The following is a 20266-nucleotide window of genomic DNA, read 5'->3' on the forward strand; positions in this document are numbered from 1 at the left end:
TTTGTTGTCGTCTAATTAAACTAATTTTAGTCGAAGAAAAATTAATTATGTTCAGAAATGACTGTCATTGTCTAGTTAAACTGTGAATTTGAAATAATAATTAGAGATATAAAGCGGGCTGTAATAATCGTAGAATTTGACAAACGATACTAGTAGGGAATGTAATCCTGTATTAGGGAGCTGGCTCGTCAACTTAGTGCTAGTGCAATTGGATTAGCGTGAGGCTTGTCACTTGAAAAGTTGATGCAAATAATAACAATAAGAAGAATAGATGCAGGCAGGACACGATAGAAGTTGCCTCGACAAATGAAAATTTATATCATGCGGAGAGAGTTACTTAATGTTCCGTTGTACTCAACTGCTTCGAGGTAAATTGAATCAATCGGTGTTATTGACTCTTCGAAAACTTAACATTTCGTTTGAATTGATGACATTGTTGAATTGATGTTGACGCATCTATTCTAGCCACGGTGAACTATTTCTGTTCCTGATGAATAAACAAATATCGTGAAACGGTCTGTCAGCAAGTGTACTCTAGGGCTTTCATATTTTAGAGCATTTGCATAGCAATTAACGGGGAATGATTGCTGTCCGGAAAAACTTCCATGGAAAATAGCCATCAGATCATCGACGGCCAATGTTTATTCGATGGTCGGCCGCCTGTGTTTCGGCCACGATCTCAATTAGTAGAGCCGCGATGTGCAGCCATCTGTGCAGGTGTTATTTTTTCAGAGCATTTATGGGCCGCGCAGTTTTCATCGTATTGGGTCAAGTGTTCATGGAATTTATAACGGACGAAATGAAGCGTTGTGAGACTTTTTTTACAAGCTATTGCGTTGAATGTTTTGAGCCCAGCAGTGCGAATGCTGAAAAAATATTATCTGATAAAAAGTTCTCAAATTGAGTCTCTGCAAAAATTGAAATTGTCTGAATTGCCTCTTACGCGATAACTTACTGAAGTGTGCCTCAAGAGTTTGCGCTTTCATCTTGAAAATTTGAGTATGCGAAGAGAAATTAAAAAACGCTGCAGTCTATTAATGTTCAATCTCTTGGCCAATCAGTGATCGATCGCCGATTGGAAAAATTATCTAATAATGCGCGTTTTAGAGATGCGCTCGATCATCAGATAAAAACACAGAGTACAAAAGTATAAATATATAAAAAATATAACTCAGTACTCACTGCAGTGAGTGACAGAGAGCGCATTTTCTCGTCGACGAAAACTTGAGGTCACGGACGGACAGACAGACAGACAGACAGACGGACATGGCGAGCACATTAGTGCATTTTTCCATAAATGAGAAAATGCGCTAAAAGACCAAATTTAAAACGGAAGGCACAAAAACCTAAATCCTGAATGAACAGTGAAAGGAACGAAAACCCAATCGTTTAATAATGTCAAAAGCATAAGCACTGTAAGCGGTGGTAAAGGCAAGGTTTCAACTGAGGCGACAGAGGTGGAACATTAATGTTTAGAATCGCTCTTAGAAACAGTCAAATCTCACTGTTCGGCGTGGGGGTGCCCTGCTAAATGAGTGAGTGAGCCAAGAACTCCAGAAAGGAAACTCCTGACACTGTGTTTAGTCTGAAGTAGGGGGTACAATTTTGATATACGCTGATGCGCACTGCGTACAGCTGTACTCGTACACCAGAGAGGACCGAATTCAGGCAGGAATAAAATACCCATATACTGTATACCTGAAGAAGTAACCAATAGTGAAATGATTTACCAGAAAAGCGTGCAAACAATCATCCGAAAATATTTCATGAATAGGATGCTTATACGTTGTACAAGGTTTCAGAAAGCTGCCAAAGCAGGGCAAAGTGAAATGAATAGATTTTCTGCTATATACTTATGGAAAAATATCTAACTATCGCTTGGACAGGAACTTATTGATTTGAGCGCGACGGAAACCCATTTAGATGAAATACATCAAGGATGAATTAAATTCAGGATTCATAGCAAAGAAGATGAGCGAAATCATGCTCAGGATTTTCGAGCTAATAAATCTTATCTTAGTACAATATTCATAGGGAAACAAATTATTTTTTATTTCGAAATTTGATTCACACAAAAATTTTACGCAGAATCTCATGAATATATCAAAGTAAGACGATTTAGACGCAGAATTATTCACATCCAAATCTTAATATTGTGCTGGCAACCTATGATAAGCGCTGCATCTCGCCGTTGTCCGAGGCAAAATTAATGCTTTGGATTAATGTTATAGTTTTGGCTTTCTGTTTTGAACGTATTTCTCTTTACGGATGCTAACCGAATGATCCTTGCTAGCCAGAATTGCGAACAAAATATTTGCATCTAATCCAGCGCCTTCCCCATTTCTACACTTCATAATTCTGCTTGTCTGCATTCCGCAGCTACTTAACATTTATGAAGCGCAATACAAGTCTCCCCTGGCGCTTCACTTCAAGCAGGTATAACTAAATGGTTAATCGCAATTTATGCACGTTTAGTTAACTTTTCCCTTGATTTTGCCGTTGTTTTAAATTAACTTACTCATCGCATTGAATCTGATGTACAAATTGTCCACGCTTATGGAGCATATCATTAAAATTTGCGTCTGTACAAAAGTTAAGGTGGACGTTAAGCAGAAACTACTCGCACAGAAACCGTTATTTGCATCCCGTAATGATGAAGCGTTTTATTATAAATTCAGATCTAATGCTTCATATTACATCACCTCTGTCAATAATTAATTGAACTTATTAATTTTATGCAGATAATGATACACAATCGAGTATTTTTGAGTTCATCGATAAACGGCCATTATGGCTTTCAAACGAAATATTTCCCAGAATCGACGGTAAATATTAATTCCTATTTATTATTTCACTTCAATATCTATATTCTTCCAGCTCCTCATGCAATAATACATTTAGTGTCGTTCATAATTGCGGCACCAGTAACCGGGAAGCAGCTCATTAACCAATGCACAGCAGGGCTGAAGTCGACAATTTCCTTACGAGCCAACCAAGTTCCTCAGCAATATTCGTAGCGCCAATTAATTGCATCAAATTGGTCGCGGTAGTTTGAGACGATCATTTTGAAAATGAGGAGAACTGCTCTATGTATAAACATTGATTAAATTCTGTATTGTAATTACGCTCACATGAGTCACCGATATGCACATGCGGATTACATGTACTGTTTTCTCTAGAAATTTAGGTCCTTGACTATAAGGAATATTTATTTATAGATATGAACGAGTAATAGGTTGTCATGTACGAAGAGTTTTATAATCATTCGTATATTGGACGTTCGTAGCCCCTGCCCTAAAAAAAACGTTCAGCTGCATTTGACTCCGAGGTAGAACATGTATCTTGTAGCTTCCAATTCGATGATAACGCATGTAAGGAAATGCTTAATAAACAGATAAATATTAGTTAACGAATTTCGTGAATGGAGAAACAATTCTGCAGGCCACAAAATTATTGTCTTAATATTAGCGGTGAACTACAGTATACTCTATACTGGTGGATTATAGTATATGTAAATAATAATCTAGCCTAGTGGTCAGTGTATACACTATACGGTATATGGCTTTAAGCGAAGGACAATAACTATATACAAATTACGAATCTTCTTAAACAGTTTCGGCAACACTAAAAATAAAGGCATGAGTTTTTGAATATGCCGATATAATTTGAAGCACTCTTATCATCACTGGGAAACATCTATGAATAGAAAAAAATATACATGAATTTTCCAGTTATTTTAGATGGAGCCTCAAAATTGATGTAACAAGAACAAGATGTTGTCATTTGTTCAATTGCTTGACGGTTTATATAGTGACTAATGTTGTGAGTGTTTTATTCCTAGTTTTAGGAAAATCCTGAATTAACTCTTAAAATCAATTTATATATATCATATTTCAATACATTTTTAATCTTCATTATACTGAATATAACTTTTTCGATATCTCAATATTTTTCTCATTGATAAATTTGTGGGGTAAGTGCCAGTCATTACCCACACAGTAAAACAAGAATGGAAATGAAAGAGACTGGAACTGAGATTTTACTGCATGACAAATTAACAAGAAGGTGGGCTTTGAATATAAGTATTAAGATGGAAAAATAGTGTAAAGAAATAATACCCTTGGCAACGTGCGTATCTGTTGAAAATTGAATCCAATAAATGATCGTCGTTGAAAATAAATGAATAGAAATAATAATAATACAATATAACAATTATTCAGACAATACAAAGGAACCTATTAGAGCTTAAACTAACCTGCAGCGGGGATTAGCCGAACAATAGTGACTAACGAGAAAATTCTGTGCGTGACGTTAACTTCCTACCGGTGTTGCCAAGGTAAAGGTAAATTATTGTTTTATTGCAAAATAAAAGTCGCAAAATGTCTAACACTACAAATTCACGAACAAAATTTTTCAAAATTAAGAAATGAGCAACTAAGTTGGGCCAGCTAGGTTATTTCTAAGTGAGAATAAATCCACAGCGTTTCAGTATTTTCTATATAAATAAATTTAACTCGCTATATTAAGACGTAATATTTTTATGTGCATTGAAGTTGGTTAGCGTTTACATTACGTTAAGCTTCCAATATTTTGATGCATTTACCATGATAGGAATTGAGGGGAATGCAAAATTCCTCGAAGTAAATTTCTTTTACAAGCATTTATGCTCATTTCATCCGTGAAGCTATGCCGGTTGTAAAATACGAGTCAACTTTTTCCGGGCGATAACAGGATTATGAAGTTAATGACCTTCCTGATTATTTCCCTATTTCAAGGCAAGTGGCTTGACCGAGATCCTATCATTAACTCCTTTGCCCCAAGGAAATTTTAGAACAGCGCCGTTTCTAGGTTCATACAGGATTAAAAAACTAAATTATAACTCCCCATCCCGAACCGGAGTTCAAACGAAACTGCATGCAAAATTTTAAATTCTGTTTTTCCATTTAAACCTTCCCTATATAGTTTCAAAATATTGCTTATATTTTGAGTCCAAAAACCTTTCGATCTAGTAATCGGACAAAAACAATTTCCTCAAAAAGATTTCGCAGCAGCCACATCATCGCTTCCCACATGGGTACAGTATAGATTTTCCTGGCGTGAGAGATTCCACATGATTGTCTATTGTTTTATCCTATGTAGTGGTTCTCACCAAATACTAACAATTTCATCGGCAATCCATGTCAATGCATTTTTTAATTTTCTTCGCCTCCATAAATTTTCTGTGCCCGCTTCGGAAGTGCAGACCAAACTCGTGAACGTTGCTTTGAAATTATGTTCACCATTAACTGCAAACTGCTATGGTGCTCAGCTGGTCCTCATAGTAATCGCTTGAGTAGATTTGGTTGGTAAACCACCGAGCTTTAATCATACTCAACTATTACGGTCCCTGCACTATAAGTAAAAACTCACAGACGTATGTTATTCGAGATAGTATGCACAAAAGGCACCTAGAAATTTAATTTGCTCAGAATTCAAGGCAAGTTTAACTTCAATTTACGTTGGAAAAACATGATTAAAGTGTTTTTGCAACTGAAATTTGCCGGCGGATCTGGTGAATTGGATTTTTTGGAAAGCTTCACCGCGGTGATTGCTGTCCAAAAGAGAAGAATTGAAATTCTTCAATCTAGATTTAATAAAAACTTAATCGAGTTTACATGGGCTAAACACATCTTTGAGCTCGTGGCTCCATGGATTGTTTTCTTCTTTGAAGACGCGCACCGATTTTGTTGTCGAAAGTACGTTTTCTTTATATAGCTTTACTTCTTTATCAGGCATGTCGAATCAAATCAAGACGTAGAAAGTCAGGTTATCCGGTCAGGTATTTATCCGGTTTAGCAGTTTTCATGAGTTTTATTTACATTTTGCGCGTTTATAAACGAAGCAAATTTTTATCATTGTTTTAAAATGTATCGTAAGATAGTTGGGTACGGTATGTTATTATGAGCGACAGTGGGAAGAAGAAAAGCATCAAGGCTCATCGTAATACGAGTGTTATTAACAACCGAAGACCAAGAGTAACCATAAGAAAAATCGCTAAATAAACAGAGTTAAATGAATAGATTTTCATTGTGTTTTATAATCAACTATATCTTGGCATGATATGACAGTGCAAGCAAGTCTGATGACCACCAACAAAGCTACTGACATTGTTAAGCCAAATTATGATAATGTTTGAATTATGCCAATGTCTGTCCAGTTTGATCCTAAAGAATATAGGTAAAAATAAATATTGTAGCTAGCGAAGATGATTCGATGTTAATGTAAATTTAAATCAGAGCAGCAATCAGAAATTGCCTGTCATTGTGATTTCTGTCGAATTGTTTGAAGCTGATGATTATAATTATGTTATTACAGAAATAAAATTATGTATCCTAAAACAAATACGCTAGTGGTACGATTTATAAAACTTTAGTGATGGTCTTGATATAACTGAAACAATGAAGAAGTCCTGAATCAGACAAAATTATTTATCGGCAATAACCGATCCAATATGAAAGCCGCTATCAACTATCAACAAAAAAAAAAACATTTTTAGCACACGAAAAGAAAATTGCTTCTTCAAAGTTTTAAAACCTTACTTGTTTTACGCAGTCATGGACGAAAAATTTCGTTCATTCAACTTTTTCCCCGACACTCCAGGTAGAAGGATATTAAAAAATTGGTGACCCTTCGTTTTTTGATTGACGTTTTAATTTTGTCGGTTCGAAAAACGATAAAATTCCAACTCACAACGCGCCTCTCTAAATAGCCTAGATGTAAGGAATGAAATTTTGAAGGATGAAAACATTACTTTTTTAGCGCATTTTCTCATTTATGGAAAAAGGTGCTATTATGCTCGCCATGTCCGTTCGTCCGTCCGTCCGTGCGTCCGTCTGTCCGTCTGTCAGTCCGTGACTTCACGTTTTCGTTGACGAGAATATGCGTTCTCTGCCACTCACTGCAGTGAGTACTGAGCTATATTTTTTTACTGTTGAGCAGGGAATAGCAATTAGGCTCGATGTTTATTATAATATAAGGATATAGGGATATCCCTATATATCTCTGATATATAGGGATGACGATGAGCACAAATGAGTTTGAGAGAGAAATATTATCAATTAGTACGAAAAATAGTTTTATTAATATAACAGTGCATGGCAGTCTTTCAACGAGTGGCAATGTATGAGTACCCAGCCACATTCATATACATTGAATCGACTGTATGTAGATTCTCCATCATACGAATGCTGCGTCCATGGACAGAAGCGCGACAACGACAAGAACAATCAAAGACTCGAGTCATTCAATGGTCGATACTAATCTCGTCTATTTGTTATCAGGCATTTTTTTCTATTTATTCGAGATCTGGCCAAAAGCAACATATCGATGAGCCATCAGAGGTGAAGATCCGTGCCTGGCTGATGATGCATGAGTTCGTTGAACAGACATCGGCACTGTCTATATACCTTGATAAAAATCTTGATAAAAATCTAAGCCAACGATGTTCGTTGATGCCTCATCTATGTTCCATCGATGCCCATCTATGTTCCATCGATGTCCATCTATGTTCCATCGACGCCCATCCATGTTCCATCAATGAATGCCTTGTAAAATCACCCAAATTTATTTCTTTATTTGTGGCGAATAAGCCTCATAAGATGATGCCATCGTATTACTAGTGGCTTTCAAGTGAATTATGATAGCGGTAACTCGTTAAAGTATTTTTTTAGAATAAAGTTTCCGAGTTTGCCTCGCACTCTGAGCAAAACTGAGAGCTGTCGAGACGTCATCCCGCAAGTTATTATCTCGTAACAAGAAGGAAGTTGCCTGCCAGAACCAAAATCTCACTTTTAATTTCTCGACTTATGAAGAAAAATTTTATTCAGGTAAAAACCTCGTCAGTCATATTATTAAATGTTTCTTTGTTTAAATTTGGAAATTGTTTGATAACACCAAACCATTGCAATTTCCAACTTCGTTAAATTTCAACGCCTGTATCATATTTATTCGCTATTTTTTTAAACAAGACTTTTCGCCAAGGACTATTTCGGAGTTCGACCTTAAGTTGTCGTATGTGCGCATTAATTTTAGTGCAGAGGAAAATTAGTCTGGATTTTGCGGGCTCATTATCTCTGTGAACTGCCGTGGGCACCGCGATATCACGTCCCTTGAAATTCATTTATTTGAGCCATCCATCTTCATGAAATATGAATATCTCCCAAATTACGTGCACGTGTATTTCATTAAAAATCCCTTGAATTTTTGCTCAAATATTTGCCATTAATCAAGTAGAATGTAAAGAATCGTGAAAAATGTACAGTGCATTTATCATAACAATATCTTTTAGAATTTATTGCTTATTTAGCATGCCTGACGAATATAACCAAAAATTCATGTTGTCGTAAGCTACCACAATTAAGCGTTTAGAAGTCTTAAAAACAAAATCTGTAAACTATCTTTACTATTTAATAAAAATTTTATGCACTGAATCTGCAGAATTAACCTTTTGAGATTGAACGTCATTTGAGCATCGATGCAATTTGAAAGGATGGCTTTCCACTTGAACATTTAATACTTACTTGATAAAATATTGGGAAATTCTCGCTTTGAAACTGCATCCTTACAATTAAAACACAGTAATTACACACTTTTGTATCTATAGTTAAAATATAGGCGTTGCAAATAGATTCTCAATACCCGTATTTCCTCTGATGAATTTCCTCTAGATAAATTACATAAATTTCATCGTGTCAAAATTTGGTGGGAAAATGTCGTCCATCGAAAGACCACCACCATCTGGCATTTGGTCTACCGGTTCGCGGGCGCGCGCTAAATTGAGGAACCGTGTGCACAATTTGTTTTAGACGGGCGATCTGAAATCGCATTCACTTTGTTTATTGCTAAGCCCGCTTCATGGTAAATTCTTTCTGATGTTTTGAAACAATGGAAGTGTATCTGACAATGATTAATTTATTCCTCCAGAATCACTAGATGAATAGAGAGTTCACTAGTAAGCGATGCATCAATTATTGGAGCATAACATAATTTTGTTAGATTATTCTTCGCTTAAACGTAAGAAAAAAAATTGTTGACGATCATATCTCATGCTGCTTCATTGTCATTCACTGAGACCGATAAATTCTAAATTATATTAGCTTTTTTCTCTAACTGAATGTCATTTATTATTCGAAATAGCAGAATACTTAAATAAAGGTCACGTAATCTATATTATACTAAAAATACAACAGAAAATTTCACAACATCTATTTCATTGTGAAGCTCTTATTCCTAACGTGAACGTCACCTACAAGTTTATCGCAGCTCTCACTTGAAGGATCTGGTCATACTGGAGGGACGCCTATTCCCCGCTGCTTATCCCACTTGCCTGGCGGCTTGTCAGGATATTTCAGCTCACCACTTCCTGGCAGCTCTTCCCTGAGGCGCCTGGCGAGGCGCAGGAGAGCCTGGCGAGGCGCAGGAGAGACGACATTCATACAAACCAAGGGATAGAGAAACAGGTTTAAAGGAAGATGGTAGATACTTGAACGTTGATGCAGGTAAGTTGACAATCCGTTGAATGGCTGATAGAACTGGCAATCGGCAATGATAACTGCAGAAATATTAATCTTTTGAATCTAGATTGGATTTAACACTTTGAATTGGATTTGATTTAACACAGATTTAGTCACCGGCGGCACGTATAATGTGAGACAATCTATAACTGATGCTGATGAGGACCCTTAAGATCCGCGGAAGAACCCCTGATTTAGACTCCTGGTAATACTTATTCTTCGGCTGAAGTTAGAGAATCGGATTCTAGAAGTATGATAATTCGGTTAATAATAGATCTTATAAACAAACCCTAGCATATATACTAATTAACGGTGGGAAATGAGGAATTTCTCACAGTAGACAAGAGTTTTGTTCTTTGACTACAACTAACACAAAGCCAGCCCAGAGACCTTTACCAAAGACGGTCCCCCCATGTTTACCTTGAATGTAATGAGTACACGGGGTGCATAGTTGATGTGAAGTTCTGTTGAAGGAAACCAAACCTATGTTTTTGGTGTATTTCCGAATAATTTGATTGAGGAAATGTCGGTGACAACAAGAATTTTGCGCTATTTGTGAGAAAGCTTTATTATTCGAGTGACTGGAGTAAGTAGAAAATTTTTAGTAAGACATTGCGATGAATAAGTGCCGTTAAATTAACCCGAAATAAGCGTATTTCATAGTTTTAATATCTCCATCTCTTGCCAAATTGACTTTAATTGACTCGAAAGAAAAGAGCTAGAATCAGCGACAGGCCTATCCAGGCCTATTCTTCAACGCCGAAGATACTTTCCTATATTAAAATAATTTTTAATCTACATAAATGTATAAACAACCTAAATTTCATTAAATTAAAATCGTTTTGAGACCCCTAAATGACTTTGTAAAATAATCAAGATGTGTTGAAATGTTTGGGTAAAAGTTACCCCAGTTCTGCAAAGTGAAAGTAATCATGAAATTGTCAATAGCATTATTTTAAAAATCAAATGTAACAACTGTAGTAAAATACATGAAACAACTGGATATATAATATTTTTTCACACATTCATTTAGTAACTCTTCTATAATTTGTCTTTCCAAGTAGAAATTTGCTGTTAATAAATTTCATACGCCGTTCTCATTGTAAAGACGGATCAGTCCCGGAATGGTCAAGAAATATGGAACTAAACCCTAACATAATCAAAAGTCATGCCAGTGGTGCTACCTATCTAGTGATGAATGAATGAACTACGTCGATAACTCGTCCCATGATCACTATAAAATTTACAAAACTTTTCCTAACCTGGACCAATGTAACACGATTGAAAGAATGCTCCGAAACGCTTATTGTTTCATGTAGAGCCAATATGTTTTTTTCAAATGCGACTCACCAAATTTTTTTATTAACTAATATCTTGCTTCATCAGTCCGTGATGTTTCATTATTTAAGAGATATATACAGAAAAACATGAATTAACTAGTCACGATTAGCTGTTCTTAGAAATGTACACAAGGTTTTGCGTCCGAGTGTGCACATAAATTCCTGTACGACAACTAAGTGAATTTGTCAGAATCGTTTAGATTGAATACGATTTCCTTCTGATAAAAGTTTGCGAAAATTTATTAATTACATCTCATTGACTTCTAAAGCTGCAGCAAACTTCTACCCCTTCCGGAGCAGTCTCTCTGATGCGACAAGCATTAAACCTTTTCCAATAGCATAAGAAAATTTAGGTCGAGGAATAATTACATTGACATTAATAGCGGAGCTCACTGTCGAGCGGACACTTTCGGCTGCCATGCGAGTCGTTATGCGCTCACGGTTTCGATATTTGTTGTCGTCTAATTAAACTAATTTAAGTCGAAGAAAAATGAATTATGTTCAAAAATGACTGTAATTGTCTAGTTAAACTGTGAATTCGAAATAATAATTAGAGAAATGAAGCGGGCTGTAATAATCGTAGAAGTTGACAAACGTGACTATAGTAGGGAATGTAACCCTGTATTAGGGAGCTGGCTCGTCAACTTAGTGCTGGTGCAGCTATTGAATTAGCAAGAGGCTTGTCATTTGAAAAGTTGATGCAAATAATAACAATAGGAAGAAAGATACAGGCAGGACACGATGGAAGTAGCCACGACAAATGGTAATTTGTATCATGCGGAGAGAGTTACCTAATGTTCCGTTGTACTCAACTGCTTCGAGGTAAATTGAATCAGTCGGTGTTACCGACTCTTCGAAAACTTAGCATTTCGTTTAAATTGATGACATTGTAGAATTGATGTTTACGCATCTATTCTAGCCACGGTGAATTAATTCTGTTCCTGATGAATAAACAAATATCCTGAAGCGGTCTGTCAGCAAGTGGCTTCCATATGTACAACAAGTGGCTAGGGCTTCCATATTTAAGAGCATTTGCATAGCAATTAACGGGGAATGATTGCTGTCCGGAAAAACTTCTATGGAAAATAGCCATCAGATCATCGACGGCCAATGTTTTTTCGGTGGTCGGCCGCCTGTGTTTCGGCCATGATCTCAATTAGTAGAGCCGCGAGATGCAGCCATCTGTGCAGGTGTTATTTTTTCAGTGCATTTATGCGCCGCGCAGTTTTCATTGTATTGGGTCAAGTGGGCCTGGAATTTAAAACGGACGAAATGAAGCGCTGTGCGACTTTTTTTACAAGCTATTGCGTTGAATGATTTGAGCCCAGCAGTGCGAATGCTGAAAAAATATTATCCGATAAAAAGTTCTTAAATTGAGTCTCTGCAAAAATTGTAATTGTCTGAATTGCCTCTTACGCGATAACTTATTGAAGTATGCCTCAAGAGTTTGCGCTTTTCATCTTGCAAATTTGAGTATGCGAGGAGAAATTAAAAAATATAACTCAGTACTCACTGCAGTGAGTGACAGAGAGCGCATTTTCTCGTCGACGAAAACTTGAGGTCACGGACGGACAGACAGACAGACAGACAGACGGACATGGCGAGCACATTAGTGCATTTTTCCATAAATGAGAAAATGCTCTAAAAGACCAAATTTAAAACGGAAGGCACAAAAACCAAAATCCTGAATGAACAGTGAAAGGAACGAAAACCCAATCGATTAATAATGTCAAAAGCATAAGCACTGTAAACGGTGGTAAGGCAAGGATTCAACTGAGGCATCAGAGGTGGAACATAAATGTTTAGAATCGCTCTTAGAAACAGTCAAATCTCACTGTTCGGCGTGGGGGTGCCCTGCTGAATGAGTGAATGAGCCAAGAACTCCAGAAAGGAAACTCCTGACACTGTGTTTAGTCTGAAGTAAGGGGTACAATTTTGATGTACGCTGATGCGCACTGCGTACAACTGTACTCGTACACCAGAGAGGACCGAATTCAGGCAGGAATAAAATACCCATATATACCTGAAGAAGTAACCAATAGTGAAATGATTTACCAGAAAAGCGTGCAAACAATCATCCGAAAATATTTCATGAATAGGATGTTTATACGTTGTACAAGGTTTCAAAAAGCTGCCAAAGCAGGGCAAAGTGAAATGAATAGATTTTCTGCTATATACTTATGGAAAAATATCGAACTATCGCTTGGACAGGAACTTATTGATTTGAGCGCGACGGAAACCCATTTAGATGAAATACATCAAGAATGAATTAAATTCAGGATTCATAGCAAAGAAGATGAGCGAAATCATGCTCAGGATGTTCGAGCTAATAAATCTTATCTTAGTACAATATTCATCAGGAAACAAATTATTTTTTATTTCGAAACTTGATTCATACAAATATTTTATGCAGAATCTCATGAATACCTCAAAGTAAGACGATTTTGACGCAGAATTATCCACATCTAAAGCTTAATATTGTGCCGGTAACCTATGATAAGCGCTGCATCTCGTCGTTGTACGAGGCAAAACTAATGCTTTGGAATAATGTTATAGTTTTGGCTTTCTGTTTTGAATGTATTTCTCTTTACGAATGCTAACCGAATGATTCTTGCTAGCCAGCATTGCGGACAAAATATTTGCATCTAATCCTGCGCCTTCCCCATTCCTGCACTTCATAATTCTGCTTGTCTGCATTCCGTCGTTACTAAACATTTATGAAGCGCAATACAAGACTTCCTGGTGCTTCACTTCAAGCAGATTTATGCACGTTTAGTTAACTTTTCCCTTGATTTTGCCGTTGTTTTAAATTAACTTAGTCATCACATTGAATCTGATGTACAAATTGTCCACGCTTATGGAGCATATCATTAAAATTTGCGTCTGTACAAAAGTTAAGGTGGACGTTAAGCAGAAACTGTTATTTGCATCCCGTAATGATGAAGCGTTTTATTATAAATTCAGATCTAATGCTTCATATTAAATTATCTCTGACATTGATTAATTGAACATATTAATTTTATGCAGGTAATGATACACAAGCGAGTATTTTTGAGCTCATCGATAAATGGCCAATGGCTTACAAATTATATATTTCCAGGAATCGACGCTAAATATTAATTCTTGTTTATTATTTCACTTCAATATTCATATTTTTCCAGCTCCTCACGCAATAATGCATTTAATGTCGTTCATAGTTGCAGCACCAGAGACCAGGAAGCAGCGCATTAACCAATGCACAGCAGGACTGAAGTCGACAATTTCCTTACGAGCCAACCAAGTTCCTCAGGAATATTCGTAGCGCCAATTAATTGCATCAAATTGGTCGCGGTAGTTTGAGACGATCATTTTGACAATGAGAACTGCTCTACGTATAAACATTGATTAAATTCTGTATTGTAATAACGCTCGCATGAGTCACCGATATGCACATGCGGAGAACATATACTGTTCTCTCTACAAATTTAGGTTCTTAACCATATAAAGTATAGGGAAATATGAACGAGTAACAGGATGTCATGTACGAAAAGTTTTATAATCATTCGTATTGGACATTCGTAACTTCTGCCACCCAATAAACGTTCAACTGCATCTCATTCCGAGGTAGAACATGTATCTTGTAGCTTTCAATTCGATGCTAACGCGTGTAAGGAAATGATATATAAGCAGATAAATATTGGTTAACGAATTACGCTAATGAAACAATTCTGCAGGCCACAAAAGTATAGTCTTAATTAGCGGTGAACTACAGTATACTCTATACTGGTGAATTATAGTAAAAATAATAGTCTTGACCAGTAGTCAGCGTATACACTATACGGTATGGCTTTAAGCGAAGGATTGTACTACAAATTACGCATCATCACAAACAGTTTCGGCAACATTAAAAATAAAGACATGAGTTTTAAATATACCGATAAAATTTGAAGCACTCGTATCATCACTGGAAACATCTATAGATAGGAAAAATTAGTATAGGTTGGCAGAATTTCTTCTTCAAACAGGTTTCATTGAAGACCAGAGAATGATTTTAATTTTACCTTGATAATGAATGATTGAAACATTCGAAACGTCGTTAACGAAATAAAAATGTCCATCGGTACCCTGATTTTCGATTTGCCAGTTCAAACTAAAATATTGTTATATATATTGAAAAAATTATTAAGAAAATTGCGAATAAAACAAATTCTCTGGTCTTCAATGAAACCTGTTTGAAAATAGAAAAAAATATACACGATATTTCCAGTTATTTTAGATTGAGCCTAAAAATCGATGTATCAAGAACAAGATGTTGTCATATATGTTCGATTGCTTCACTGGTTATACGGTGACTTGTGCTGTGAATGTTTCTTCCCAGTTTCAGGAAAATCTTGAATTAACTCTTAAAATCAATTTTTATATATCATATTTCAATAAATTTTTAATCTTCATTTCACTGAATATAACTTTTCGCCATCTCAATACTTTTATCACTGATAAATCCTTGAATAAAAATTCTCAAAATTAAGAATTTAGCAAGTATGTCGGGCCAGCTAGGTTATTTCTAAGTGAGAAAAAAATCCACGGCGTTTCAGTATTTTTCCGCACAAATAAATTTAACTCTCTATATTAGGATGTAACATTTGTATATGCGTTGAAGTTTGTTAGCTTCTACTTTACGTTCAGCTTCCAATATTTTGATGCATTTACCAAGATAGGAATTAGAAGGAATACAAAATCCCTTAATATAAATACCTTTTACAAGCACTCGACCTCAGTTCATCCGGGAAGCGAAGCAAGTTGTAAAATAGGAGTCAAATTTTCCGGGCGATAACAGGATTATGAAGTTAATGACCGTCCTGATTATTTCCCTATTTCGAGGCAAGTGGCTTGACCGAGATCCTATCATTAACTCCTTTGCCCCAAGGAAATTTTAAAACAGCGCCGTTTCTAGCTTCATGCAGGATTAAAAAACTAAATTATAACTCCCCATCCCGAACCGGAGTTCTAACGAAACTGCATGCAAAATTTAAAATTTAGTTTTTACATTTAAACGCACCCTAGTTTCAAACTACTGCTTATATTTTGAGTCTAAAAACTCTTCGATCTAGTAACCGGACAAAAACAATTTGTTCGAAAAATGGGCCCATTGCCCCAGGGGTGGGGCAATGGGCCCATTTTGACACTTTTTACAAAATAGTGTTTCATTAAAAATTGAATAACTCTATAGGCGTCTAATTCACATCATACATTCCTCGTTAGTTGCACCTTTAAACAAAACAAAAAACCATCTCGTATCAATTAAAACTTCATCAAAAATTTAGTTTGAAAAAAGTGGGGGGCGCGCTGCCCCACGTTGCCCTATCAAGAACAAGATGTTGTCATATACAGTATGTTCGATTGCTTCACGGGTTATACAGTGACTTGTGCTGTAAATGTTCCTTCCCAGTTTCAGGAAAATCCTGAATTAACTCTTAAAATCAATTTTTATATATCATATTTCAATAAATTTTTAATCTTCATTTCACTGAATATAACTTTTCGCCATCTCAATACTTTTATCACTGATAAATCCTTGCATAAAAATTCTCAAAATTAAGAATTTAGCAAGTATGTTGGGCCAGCAGGGTTATTTCTAAGTGAGAAAAATCCTCAGCGTTTCAGTATTTTTCCACATAAATAAATTTAACTCTCTATATTATGATGTAACATTTGTATATGCGTTGAAGTTTGTTAGCTTCTACTTTACGTTCAGCTTCCAATATTTTGATGCATTTACCAAGATAGGAATTAGAAGGAATACAAAATCCCTTAATTTAAATACCTTTTACAAGCATTTGATCTCAGTTCATCCGGGAAGCGAAGCAAGTTGTAAAATAGGAGTCAAATTTTCCTGGGGATAACTGGATTATGAAGTTAATGACCGTCCTGATTATTTCCCTATTTCGAGGCAAGTGGCTTGACCGAGATCCTATCATTAACTCCTTTGCTCCAAAGAAATTTTAGAACAGCGCCGTTTCTAGCTTCATGCAGGATTAAAAAACTAAATTATAACTCCCCATCCCGAACCGGAGTACTAACGAAACTGCATGCAAAATTTTAAATTTAGTTTTTCCATTTAAACGCACCCTAGTTTCAAACTACTGCTTATATTTTGAGTCTAAAAACTCTTCGATCTAGTAACCGGACAAAAACAATTTGTTCGAAAAGACTTCGAAGGAACCACTTTATCATCGCTCCCACATGGCTGCAGTAGTTATTACTGACATGAGAGATTTCACATGATTGTCTCATACTATATAGTAGTTCTCACCAAATCTTAACAATTTCCTCTGCAATCCATGTTAATGAACTTTTTAATTTTCTTCGCCTCCATAAATTTTCTGTGCCCGCTTCGTAAGTGCCGACGAAACTCGTGAACGTTGCTTTGAAATTATGCTCACCATTATCTGCAAACTGCTATGGTGCTCAGCCGGTCTTCATAGTAATCGGTTGAGTAGATTTGGTTGGCAAACCACCGAGCTACAATCATACTTAACTATTACGCTCCCTGCACTTGTATAAACTCACAGACGTAGGTTATTATACATTTTTTCCAGATCTAATGCACAAAAGCACCTTTAAATTAAATTTACACAGAATTCTAGGTGAGTTTAAGTTCAATTTTTTGTTGACAAAACATGATTGAGGTGTTTTTGCAACTCAAATTTGCTAGCGGATCTGGTGAATTGGATTTTTTGGGAAGCTCCACCGCGGTGATTGCTGTCCAAAAGAGAAGAATTGAAATTCTTCAATCCAGATTTAATAAAAACGTAATCGAGTTTACATGGGCTAAACACATATTTGAGCTCGTGGCTCCATGGATTGTTTTCCTCTGTGAAGACGCGCACTGATTTTGTCGTCGAAAGTACGTTTTCTTTATCTAGCTTTACTTCTTTATCAGGCATGACGAATCAAATCAATACGTAGAAGGTCAGGTTAATTATTTATCCGGTTTAGCACAGTTTTTCATGGGTTTTATTTACAGTTTTCGCGTGTATAAACGAAGCAAATTTTTAGCATTGTTATAGAATGTGTCGTAAGATAGTTGGGTACGGGATGTTATTATGAGTGTGAGAGGGGAAAAGAAGAGCCTCAAGGCTCACGTTATACGAGTGCTATTAACAACGGAAGACCATTTTTAGATTCCATGGTGTTTTTATAGTCAATTATATCTTGGCATGCTAAGACATTCATTCATGTAGACAGTGCACGCAAGTCTGATGACCACTAACAGTCATCAATATCGTTATGCCAAATTATGATAATGTTTTTCGCTTAGATAAGAGTTAGATCCTGAAGAATATTGGTAAAAATAAATATCGTAGCTAGCAAAGATGATCCGATTTTTAATGTGAATTTAAATCAGAACGGTAATCAGAAATTACATGTGATTATGATTTATGTCTAATTATTTGAAAGTGATAATAATGATTAGAATATTACAAGAAGAAAATTATTTATCTTAAAGCAAGTACGCAAGTGGTAAGGTTTACTAAACTTTAGTGATGGTTTTGATGTGACTGAAGCAATGAACAATTCTAAATAAGACAATATTATTTATCGGCAATAACCGATCTAATATGAAAGCCGCTATCAACTATCAACAAAAAAAAAACACATTTCTAGCACACGAAAAGAAAATTGCTTTTTCAAACTTTTACATAGAACCTTACTTGTATTGCGCAGTCATGGACGAAAAATTTCGTTCATTCAACTTTATAATATAATTTTGTGAAGAGTTACGACGAGTTGACATCCATGCTACCAACAAGCGACAATAAAACTCTGATATATCGGCATGACGATGAGTGGAAATGAGTTATTGAGATAGAAATATTATTATTTGGTCGAAAAATAGTTTTATTAATATAACAGTGCATAGCAGTATTACAACGAGCGGCCATGTATGAGTAGTCATCCACATTTATATGCATTGAATCGACTAGTTTATTGAATCGACTGTATGTAGATTCTCCATCATACGAATGCTGCGTCCATGGACAGAAGCGCGACAACGACAAGAACAATCAAAGACTCGAGTCATTCGATGGACTTAGCTAATCTCGTCTATTTGCTACCGGGCCATTTATTTATTTATTTGAGGTGTGGCCAAAGGCGACATATCGATGCGCCATCAGAGGTGAAGATCCGTGCCTGGCATATGATGCATGAGTTCGTTGAACGGACATCGGCGCTGTCTATATACGAGCCTTGATTTAAATCTAAGCCAGCGGTGTTCGTTGATGCCTCATCTATGTTGCATCGATGCCCATCTATGTTCCATCGATGTCCATCCATGTTCCATCGATGAACCATCAATGTCTTGTAGAATCACCCAAATTTATTTCTTTATTTGTGGCGAATAAGCCTCATAAGATGATGCCATCGTATTACTAGTGGCTTTCAAGTGAATTATGATTGCGGTAACTCGTTAAAGTAATTTTTAGCATAAAGTTTCCGAGTTTGCGGTGCAAACTCGGAAACCTCGCCTGAGCAAAACTGGGAGCTGTCGAGACGCCATCCCGCAAGTTATTATCTCGTGACAAGTTGGAAGCTGCCGGCGGCCAGAACCAACATCTCACTTTCAATGTCTCTAATTATGAAGAAAAATATATTCAAGTAGAAACCTCGTCAGTCATATTATTAGATGTTCCCTTATTTATGTTTGCAAATTGTTTGATAACACCAAATCATTGAAATTTCCAACATCATTAAATTCCATCATCTGTTCCTTATTTATTCGCTATATTTTTAAATTAGACTTTTTGCCAACGACTATTCCGGAGTTCTCCCTTGAATTGCGGTATGCGCGCATTAATTTTAGTGCACAGGAAAATTAGTCCGGATTTTACGGGCACTCGCTCATTATCTCTGTGAACTGCCGTGGGCGCCGCGATATCGTGCCCTTTAAAATTCATTTATTTGAGTCATCCATCTTCATGAAATATGAATATCTCCCAATTACGTGCACGTGTATATTATTAAAATTCCCCTGAATTATCGCCCAAATATTTACCATTAATTTAGCAGAATGGAAAGAATCGTGAAAATGTACATTTAGCATAACAATATCTTGTAGAATTTGTTTTTATGTTTCCAGCATACCTGACGATTAAAACCAAAATTCAAGCAGTCATAATTTGCCACAATTAAGCGGTTAAAAGTCTTAAAACTAGTTTTACAAGTTTATAAAACTTTTATGCACTGAATCTGCAGAATTAACCTCTTGAGATAGATGTGTATAAGAGACAGCTGTAAGCGGTGGTAAAGGCAAGGTTTCAACTGAGGCATCAGAGGTGGAACATAAATGTTTAGAATCGCTCTCAGAAACAGGCAAATCTCACTGTTCGGCGT

This window comes from Hyalella azteca, unplaced genomic scaffold (genome assembly GCF_000764305.2).
Source record: "Hyalella azteca isolate HAZT.00-mixed unplaced genomic scaffold, Hazt_2.0.2 contig3953, whole genome shotgun sequence".
Lineage (NCBI taxonomy): Eukaryota > Metazoa > Arthropoda > Malacostraca > Amphipoda > Hyalellidae > Hyalella > Hyalella azteca.